The sequence below is a fragment of the Thunnus maccoyii genome, chromosome 2 (genome assembly GCF_910596095.1).
Source record: "Thunnus maccoyii chromosome 2, fThuMac1.1, whole genome shotgun sequence".
NCBI classification, from domain to species: Eukaryota; Metazoa; Chordata; class Actinopteri; order Scombriformes; family Scombridae; genus Thunnus; species Thunnus maccoyii.
In genome coordinates this window covers 35861480-35870805 of record NC_056534.1, presented here as the reverse complement: position 1 = coordinate 35870805, position 9326 = coordinate 35861480, and the positions used below count along the sequence as shown (strand labels likewise).

At 40.6% G+C, this 9326-nt stretch overlaps 1 long non-coding RNA gene across 2 annotated transcripts; it reads left to right on the top strand.

The window, feature by feature from the left end:
* The first annotated feature begins 962 nt into the window (after window positions 1-962).
* On the top strand, window positions 963-8378 carry LOC121906378. Of its 2 annotated transcripts, XR_006098616.1 has the most exons (5): window positions 963-1464; window positions 1938-4127; window positions 4234-4335; window positions 6880-6988; window positions 8294-8378. It is a non-coding gene; the product is annotated as an uncharacterized LOC121906378 (long non-coding RNA). The 2 variants fall into 2 exon arrangements; XR_006098613.1 differs by having other exon boundaries at window positions 4234-6988.
* Window positions 8379-9326: the final 948 nt, after the last annotated feature.

Below are 9326 nucleotides of genomic sequence, written 5' to 3'. Positions count from 1 at the left end.
TAAAAGCCTTTCTAGCCTCAGCATGAAGCTCTTTTACATAGCCAATCCAATCCAGCTTAGCATGGTACACATTGGACTTATGTTTATAAAAAGGCCTGCTGGAGATAAGGAGAGACTCCACAATGGAATCATATATAAAACATAACTCATCGCTATGTTGTGGGTTCTTACAATCCATATCACAACAAACAGTAGCATCTTTTGGTAGTTCAGTACATCCCAACAATGTGTCAGTCCGAGAAATGTATTCTTTAAGATTCTCCTGTGTTAAGTTAGACTAGTCTATTTTCCCTGCATTTATGTTGCGTTTGTGTTATCAACGGACGATAGAATAGGTATTAGGGATGTGCAGAGATCCCAGTATTTGTATTTGTTGAGGCAGCAAAATTATTTGTATCTGTATTTGTATTCGAATAAAAGTGGAAAGAGGCTAAAAAATCCTGTTTTTGTTTTTATGACACTTTTAATTTAAAAAAAATAAAGTGTTACAATAAGTGTTCATGAATAAACTACCTCACATAGGAGGTCCCCACATCTTGAACTGGAGTCTCCCAGATCATAGACGACTGTGCTGATTACTGAGCTAAAACTTTACTCATTGCCTCACTGCAGACAGACCTCTACCTATTTATACACCCATAACACAGAGACTGCACACCGTGTAATGTGTAGGGAGGAATTTCAAAGGCAATTCTTGCTTTGCATTTTTCATTTATTGCCTATTTTTTACAACCTAACTTTGTGGAAAGGAGAAGGTGAACAACAAGTGATGGAGAGTCCCTTGGGAGCACTTTGTTTGTGTCAGTAGCTCAGCTTTATCTCTGAGGAACACCCCCAACAAATAATTTTTTAAATATTTGTATGAAACAAATATTCATATAAAACCCACTATTTGCCAAATAATGTATTTGTATTCGGGCACACCTCTAATAGGTATATTGCCAAAGTTTTTCAAAGGGATTGCCACAATCAGAAGATTTGTTTTCATCCATAAAGGAAATCTATGCAATTCTTTTGCATCAAGACACATGATTTGTGCCAATGACCATTAGCAAACCATATAGACACTGTTGATCTTTGAAGGAAAGTCCAAAACAGTGGAAGCTACAGTTATACCTTATTAGCAGTGATGCACCATCTACTTTCAAATCAAAATCAGAACAACTTTATTGTCTACCCTTGTTGCACGAAAGTAGAAACCCATCTTCTTTCTCTTCTTTTGGGGCCGCAGGAGGATTTTTCGCTGCAATTACACGGGTTACTATACGTTAGCCACAGCATGGCTGGAGAGAAGCACAGCCAGCTAGCTTCCGCTAGCCTCCCAGCTAGCCCTGGCTTTACGTGTGAATCCAGCCAAAACACCAAGCCTCAGTTTGTTATTCAGTTTAAAGCGGGAAGAAGCGGCAGGTCTGTCGGGCAGCTGAGGGAAATGGAGCCTGTGGAGGAAGCACCGGGACCGTCAGGGTGAGACAGTCCACGGCGCGGCCAGGCGGCAGAGGAGAAGGCGATGAGTCGGCCTGTCATATCGGCAGAAATGTTAATTTCAGGCTGATGCCAATATTTCATTTTAAAGCCTTTATTGGCCAATACCAATGATGTGCCGATATTATCATGCATCCCTAATTACATTACTAACCGTTCACTCATTGGCAATAAAAAACAATTAATACATGTAAATTTCTTCACAATTCTACATAAAGAACGTTGAAGCAAACTCAGTAATCACATCACTCCATGCTTACAGAATACAACATTAAACAACAACAACAAAGATCTATTTGACACGTGTGTGTAAGTTTGGTGAAAATGAAGAAGACACGATTGTCAGAGCAGTTCAAATCAGGACCAGTTGAGACAAAGTGTGTGTTGACTCATCAACAGCATAAAATATATCAAGCATATTAAATTCTCCACCTCCACCTTTCTTTATCTCTTAGGATTCATTCAGTAGGAGAGTGATGCCCCTACAGGGAGATGAAAGGAGGAAGTGCTTTGTAAATGAGTAACCTCTATGCGCCTCACTTCAGCCATTGTTCGTTAGGAGAGGTGAATGTGTGTGTGAGAATGAGAGGGAGAAAACTGGTGTGAGTGTTTTTGTGTAAATCACAGGGAAACAAAAAGAGAAGAAGAAAAGAAAAAGAGAAAAGGTGAGTGCTTCTCTGCCACTGCAGTTTTCTTCTGAAGTATGTGTAGACATGAGGGCTGATGTCTCCCGAGAGTCTACTACACATTAGACCCAGGCAATCACACACCATCAGGCCTCTGCACATTAGCTGCCTGAATCCTAATTAGATCCATTCCTATGCATACACACATTCACACACACAGTCCATAAAAGAATCCCCTTATGATCACATCCGATGCCAAGTGATGTGAATCAGCTCATAGTTCAGATTCAATGTTGGAGCTGCAGCACAACTAGAGGGAATAACATCTAACTTGATGGTCATATTTGAGATTTCAGCGGTTCTTTTGTGCTTGGGTTTAGTTATTTCAATTTGGCTTCATGTCGTGCAATTGCATGATTTTGTGATCAGATTGGCAAATACACAATGTTTTCTTTTGAAATGGCAGCAGTTGAGGCATTATTGTTGCCCAATGAACCAAAGAAACATACTTGTAGATATCATGAATACTTCTGCTCTGTTCATTCTCCATCTGTCCTCTTTGTCCTCTCATTTAAAATGTCAACTAATAAAATCTAGATTATAGTAACTTCCACGTTTGAAGTTATAGATTGATGTGATGAACATTTCTTCAGTGTCCACATTCTGGACGCGACTTATCATCCTTCAAAGGATTCCTCGTTTTTAATCTCATTGCTTACAAAGCCCCCAGCTCAGCTCTCTGTGGTTGACACCACATGGGTTCAATGGAAAACACTTGTTAAAAGACTGATGCTGCTACATCAGCCAGTGATTCACGACAAAGGGGTCCAACCGCGTCACCAAAATATGAAAATATATGCTTCTCTTGTAGGTAGCCATAAGTAAATACATCTTTGCAACATCAGTGGTCGGGCAGCTGAGGGAAACAGTGGTCTAGATGGTTGCCAGTAGGGTTGGGTAATATGGATAAAATCCTCCATCACAATACATGTAATTTTACATAACACATCAATATATGATCATGATATAGTACACTTTGGGAAAAATCTATTAAGAAACTGTTTATGGATACAGTAAGGTAAGGTATTTTTGGTTAATCCAGTGACTTTAAATACCTGACAAGTCAAGGTACTTCTTCAGTAATTGTAAAGGTGTGTTCAGACAGAACAGCTGTATGCTAGCTAGCAACGGACACACTGACCATGTCAGTTCTTTCTGTTAATTCTTTCCAGTCCTTCTCCTTTCTTGTCTCTGTATGTCTATGAAGCAGAATTGTAAAGCTCCGGGATGCACAAGTTGAAACATTTTCAACTCACATGGATGCGTTTATTTGCACCACCCCAGGCTAATTTGCATCTTTCCAATTGACTTTATATGCAATCTGCCTGAACACACAGTAAGAATCATAAAAAATCCAATATTACCCAACAACAGTCCTGCTGATTGGTTTGTAATAAAGCTATAATACATTTAGAGGTATCAAGGAGATACATACAAATATATAAACGGTATGGCAAAATCTCAAAGTTCTATTTTCTCGTGGTCATATCACCCACCGTGAGTCGCCAGTACGGTGAAGCTTTGCCTCACAGATCTGATGCCATTTAGCCCTATTCACATGGGACTAGTATTACCTGGGGACCTCTAGTAATTTGTAATAATTGTGGAAGTCATCTGTGATCTTAATCCCATTTGAATCTGCCATGTCTCGTAATTTGTAAAGTAAAATTCCACTGCAAATTACCTACCATATTTCACCAAACACAGAGGTCATGTGATAATATTAGTCCCATGCCAATCAGCATCTTGGTGATTTGGGGTCTTTTTTTTTTAGCAAGGTTTTTTGTTTTTGTTTTATGTTATTGTCAGAATAAGGACACTTAATAGGGTCTGATCCAGTTTTGAGGCTGTCACCGTACGGGACTTTCTTCACAGGTAGTCCAACCCTTCTATACACTTGGTCCAATCTCCAGAGTCCTGTACAGATGGCACCGGAACAAGAGGTCTATGTGCATAACGGTGTGGTTGTACACCATTTTGTCAAATTGCTTTTGGTAACATGGTTCACCCCACACAGCAATTAAACTGATTGTCTCTTCATGTGTCCAATGCCTGTTTTTCTTAGAGGCCGTTGCTCTTGTCGTTCAAGACATGGTTGCAGAGGAAAATCGTGTACAGGAAGTGGAAACGGTGCAAATGCACAGCACAAAACGTAGATGTGGGGCAGGTAATGTCTAAATCACATGAGGTCCCCAGGTAATACTAGTCCTGTGTGAATAAGGCTTTAGTCTTCATCACAATGTTTGTGTTCTCATATGTCTGTGAGACGCTGGAGCCAGCAGCAGCAGCAGTAGTATGAAGTGTGAAGTGTGTTTGTATGTGTGTCTGTGTTTTCCATGCATGGATGCAGAGAGGGATGGCGAAATTATCATCTCTGTCTCAATGAGTCCAAGCTGGCCTCATGGTGACTGAGCCCGGCAGTGGCCATCTGGACTGGCTGGCAGTTCCCGGCTAATGGAGCGCAGGCTGGCGTTTTGGCTGGCAGGATGAGTCTTCAGTTTGGATAATGACTATAGTGATGAAATGGGGTGTAGATTTTGAACTTGGCTGTGAGAACATCATGCAGTAAGTAGCTTCCATTGCTGGTTGGGCAACATCTTGGACACTGGAGCATAAATAGCACTGTGAGTAATAACTAGCTGCAGGATAATGTTGATGGACCTCTTAATTAAATCAAACCTGCTACTCAAATCTAGTTTTGTTGTGCTACAACGGTTCAGTTTGTCTAATGGAGGAGCTATACTTAAGATACGTTTAAGAGCCCTGAAAGCAAGCTTTTAAATTCAAAGGATAATTTATGTTTGGAACCCGACAAAGCTGTCCAATTACTCCAGTGAGTCTTTTGCCAGCAGCATAATCAATTCAATGGGAAAAAAATCTGCCACTGCTAATCAGGTTCATTAATGTAATTATTGATCCAAACAACACACTCTCCTGATGGCTTATTATAACTATTTGCTTGTTGTCTTTTACTCAGGTTTAATCCTTGAATTTATCAAATCAGCCAACAGGGAGTTTTGATGTTGGCAAATATGTCAAGGCTTTAAAAGAAGGCTACAGAAGAGAGTTTAAAATAGAACATGAAGAGCAAAGTGGGAATTTACTGTGGGAATGTAATGTACAGCATGGTTTCCACTAGCTTATAGGCTTGTTTGTCTCTGTGTTAGTTAGTATGGGAAGGATTCAGCAGACCTCATTTGAGGCAGGCAGAGAAAAGACCAGCTCAACAAAAACAGGGGCCTGATACCCCTCCGGCGTTGCAGAGGTCACTGTGGGAGGCCTCTTTCGTGCTTATCTTCTTTTTCTCTATTTATCTCCCTGCTGCTGCCTCTTTAAATTACTGGGTGGTCCTTGGTGGTTTGTGGTCTTCATATTTCTCTCCAGTATGCTTTCAAACAGAATGCTCATATTCACAAACGTACACTACACACACACATACAGACCCTCAAAATATGAATTTTCATTTCATTTTTTTCAGAGACTACAGCTGAGACATAATACCATTACTCTCACAGACTAAAAAGGTTTCAACAGATGTAATAATTTGGTGTTATTTTAACTGTTGGCCAAGTAGTAACAAGAAATTGCAGTAAAGAAATGCCAAAGATATTTTTACTGTAAAGTAGAAATTTGTCCATTAGAGTGAGTGATACATCTTGGCGCCAGTTCCTTAATACCCAAATATATGGAATACTTATGAAAATTAAAATGTTTCCAAACATTATGCGTTTATGTTGACTGATTTTTTTGGACAGTTTGAATTTGAGGATAACTGAAACTTAAGGCATCTGAAGCATCCCCGGCACGGTTTCTGTGACTCATCTAAGGCTCACCTCCCTGCATACCCCTTTGCTATGCAAATAGCTGCTGAGCAGATGACCTTTTTCACTGGAAATAACAGGCATGAATATGGAAATATATGTATCTGGTGACTTTGACCAACAAGCAGGGGTGCATAATTGTACTATCATCCACCCACAAAGCCTGAAATTTTGAGAGTGTGACCTCCACTGTGATTGTTATGCCTAAAGAGAGAGATATACTTGCAGACTGTGTGTGGTGGTCGTGGACCGTGGAGGATACTGATCAAAGCTCAGGGCAACAGGGAGAGTCTTAAGAGGATTGTTATGCTATGCCCTTGTGTGTGTCTTTGTACCTCTGTGCCTGTGTGCACACAGTATGTGCGTATATTTCTGCTGGCACGCTGCTGTGTGTATATGGGTACTTATACATCTGTGTATGTCAGTGTATCTTTATGCACCTCTGCCTCCATATGTCTTTGCATATGTCCACACTGCATATGACTTTGCACATCTTTGTCTTGAGATCAGAGATGGTCATAAAGGCATGCACGGTGTATGGAAACGATTTGGCTCGGTGGAGCAACACTATTAAGTAAAAATTTGGGAGACAGATTTCTTTGATGTGTAAAAACTTAGATGATATACAATATAAAAAGTATAATTGTTAGTAGTATTACAGTGCATAATTTCCTTGGTGTTGGAACTAGAATGATTGGAGTTAAAAGCCAGTAGCAGAAGCAAAAACATAAGAAATATTTAGTTTTAATAAATGTAAATAGATATAAATATGAACAGCAGAGTTGAATGTGTCAGATACCATCACTGCTATTGTCCATTGAGGTTCACCTGTGTTAAGTTGCATTTGCATGTGCTTGTGTCCTCTTTTATATCTGTGTACCTCATCACAGACACCTACTACTTCAATCATGTCTGCACTGGTCCCTTCATCAGATCCTCACAAGCAAAGCCAGCACTAAGAGCTGCATACTGAGAGCCAGAAGTCTTTTGGCGAGTGCGGTGAGTAAATGGGACTGATTAACAATGAAGCAGCACAGAGAAGTTAGACAGACAGATGGGAGTCAGACTCATACAGAGAGAGAGAGAGAGAGGTTGTCAAGCCAGAAACAGAGCAAAGCATAATCACACACACTCCTGTCCAAAGCTGGATGGATGTGACTTTGAATTCTCAACAGGGTGACCACTACTGTGGTGTGTGTTAGTTTGAGCGAACGGAGGAGAGATGGAAAAAGATTGTGGTGCTGCTGTAGGTCGGATTGCATACAGGTGAATAGACCAATGAATATTTTAAAAGAGTAAGTCAGTTGAAAACACATTATATGACTGAAACGTGCAGACAAACACTCAATCCCAAATGAACGCACATTTACTATGAACTGTATGCTCTCACTGACATGAAACTTAAGTATGCAACCAACCCTCTCTTCATTTTTCAATCGCATTTTTCAGCTGAGCATCTCAAGCACATCTGACCGGACAGATATGCTTATATTTGCATCAATATAGCTGTGTACACAGGCCGTGTAACTGTACACATGTATCCACACAGAGCCACAACCCTGTAGCATTTGTATTTTTTTGCATTTTATACATGTGATTATAGTGACCTACACTCTATACTGTGGCCCTGAACGCATGAAGCTGCTGCTCTGCTAACATGCTGCTTTCACCCATAGCGTATAGTATGTAGGCTCTGTAGGCATTGTGTCAGCCAACTTCCTCAATGTCAGCACTCAAATTCTCTGTTGTGTTTGTAAAACCAGCTCAAAGCTAATCGTCTAACTCGGATAACGAGTTAGTTCACTTCCCCAAGTCCAATAAACTGCAGGACAGAGCTGCTAATGTTATCTTAAACTTTGATCACATCCAAGGTTTCCACACAGTAGAGAAATACAACAAAGTAGATGTGCTAGTCGTTGACTGTTTTTTAGGTTTTTTTTCTGTAATTAACCCCACATTCAAATGTACCAAATTGGCCTGATCCTGAATGTAAGACGACCTTAGCCAGTAATTCAAACAACGACAATTTGATTTGAATCCGTAATCCGGTTGCACTTGTCACAAGATTAATTCCTCCGTGGCAGAAAAACATGTGACTCAAGCCTTTCAGAAACTCGTGCAAGTTGAACTGACCGAACAAAACATTTTTATAGCTAACTGAAGCTAACTGATACACTATAAACAGACTTGGAGACACTTGCTACCCTAGAAACATTAAAACTACAATTTTTGTCACGGGTTCACCGTCTTAGTGACTATTCATGTTGTTCACCTGCCTGATCTCTAACTCTCCTGTCATTGCAGATCCAGCTACACTCATCTGCCCTGCAATCACCTCATTCCCCTCACCTGAGTTTCCCCACCCATCTCCTCACCTGGATCCCATTTGGCTCATCAGTCATTCCCTATATATATACTGGTCCATATTCACATGCCCCTCGCCAGATTGTCTAGTGTGTTTACCTAGCCTTCCAGCATTTCTATACCTACCTGTTTGCTTGCCTGTTACCTTAGATTCTGCCTGTTTCCCGGTCCTGGGTATTGCCTTAGTCCCTTGGAGTTGTCTGCCCGATCCGCCTGTCTGCCTGTTGTGTGACCCTGCTCGTTTTTTTTGGACTGATTAAAGTATTTTGGACTCTGCTCCTGTCTCTGGTATCATACTTTTGGGTTCTGAGGTTCTGAGTTGTTACAATTTTAAAAATAAAACATTGTCTTATATTGGCCCAATATGGTAGTTAGTTAAGGATATGTAAACTCTACTACTGTTCAGTAGGTAATGAGCTAGTTAGCCAGTCCTGCTAACAACTGCAGCTTACGTTAGAGCAGATAAACACACTGTTAAAAGGCTTTACTTTCAATTTTGCTCTTGTGTTTTGCAAAAGTTTAAAAAAAGACACTACCCTCCATCCCACACTACGTCCCCATGCTGACTAAACTACCAACAAAACTAACTGACTTAACTACCGTACCTAGTTATGGTTACTAAGCTATGATTGGACATTGCTGTTTGCTGGAGGGATTTAGCAAATGGTCATTTCTCCTCTCTTGCATCATAGAAATGAGTTTCCTCCATTGACCGTATATAAATATGGACGACACGTCTCCACTTCCTACTGCTATGCAAAAGTCAAGTCAAAATCTCTCCTTCCTGTCTTGCTTGTGTGATTTGTGTCATTTGGAGCCAGAGTCTGCGCAGTAGAGTTGATGATGGCCCGCAGGAAAAGCCCCCTCAGCCATCCCGCCGTCTGACGGAGGTTTATACCTAAAATGACAGAAACCATCTTTGGGAAAAATTTATTTGATGTGTACTTTGATATTTTAGTTTGGCTCATGTCCC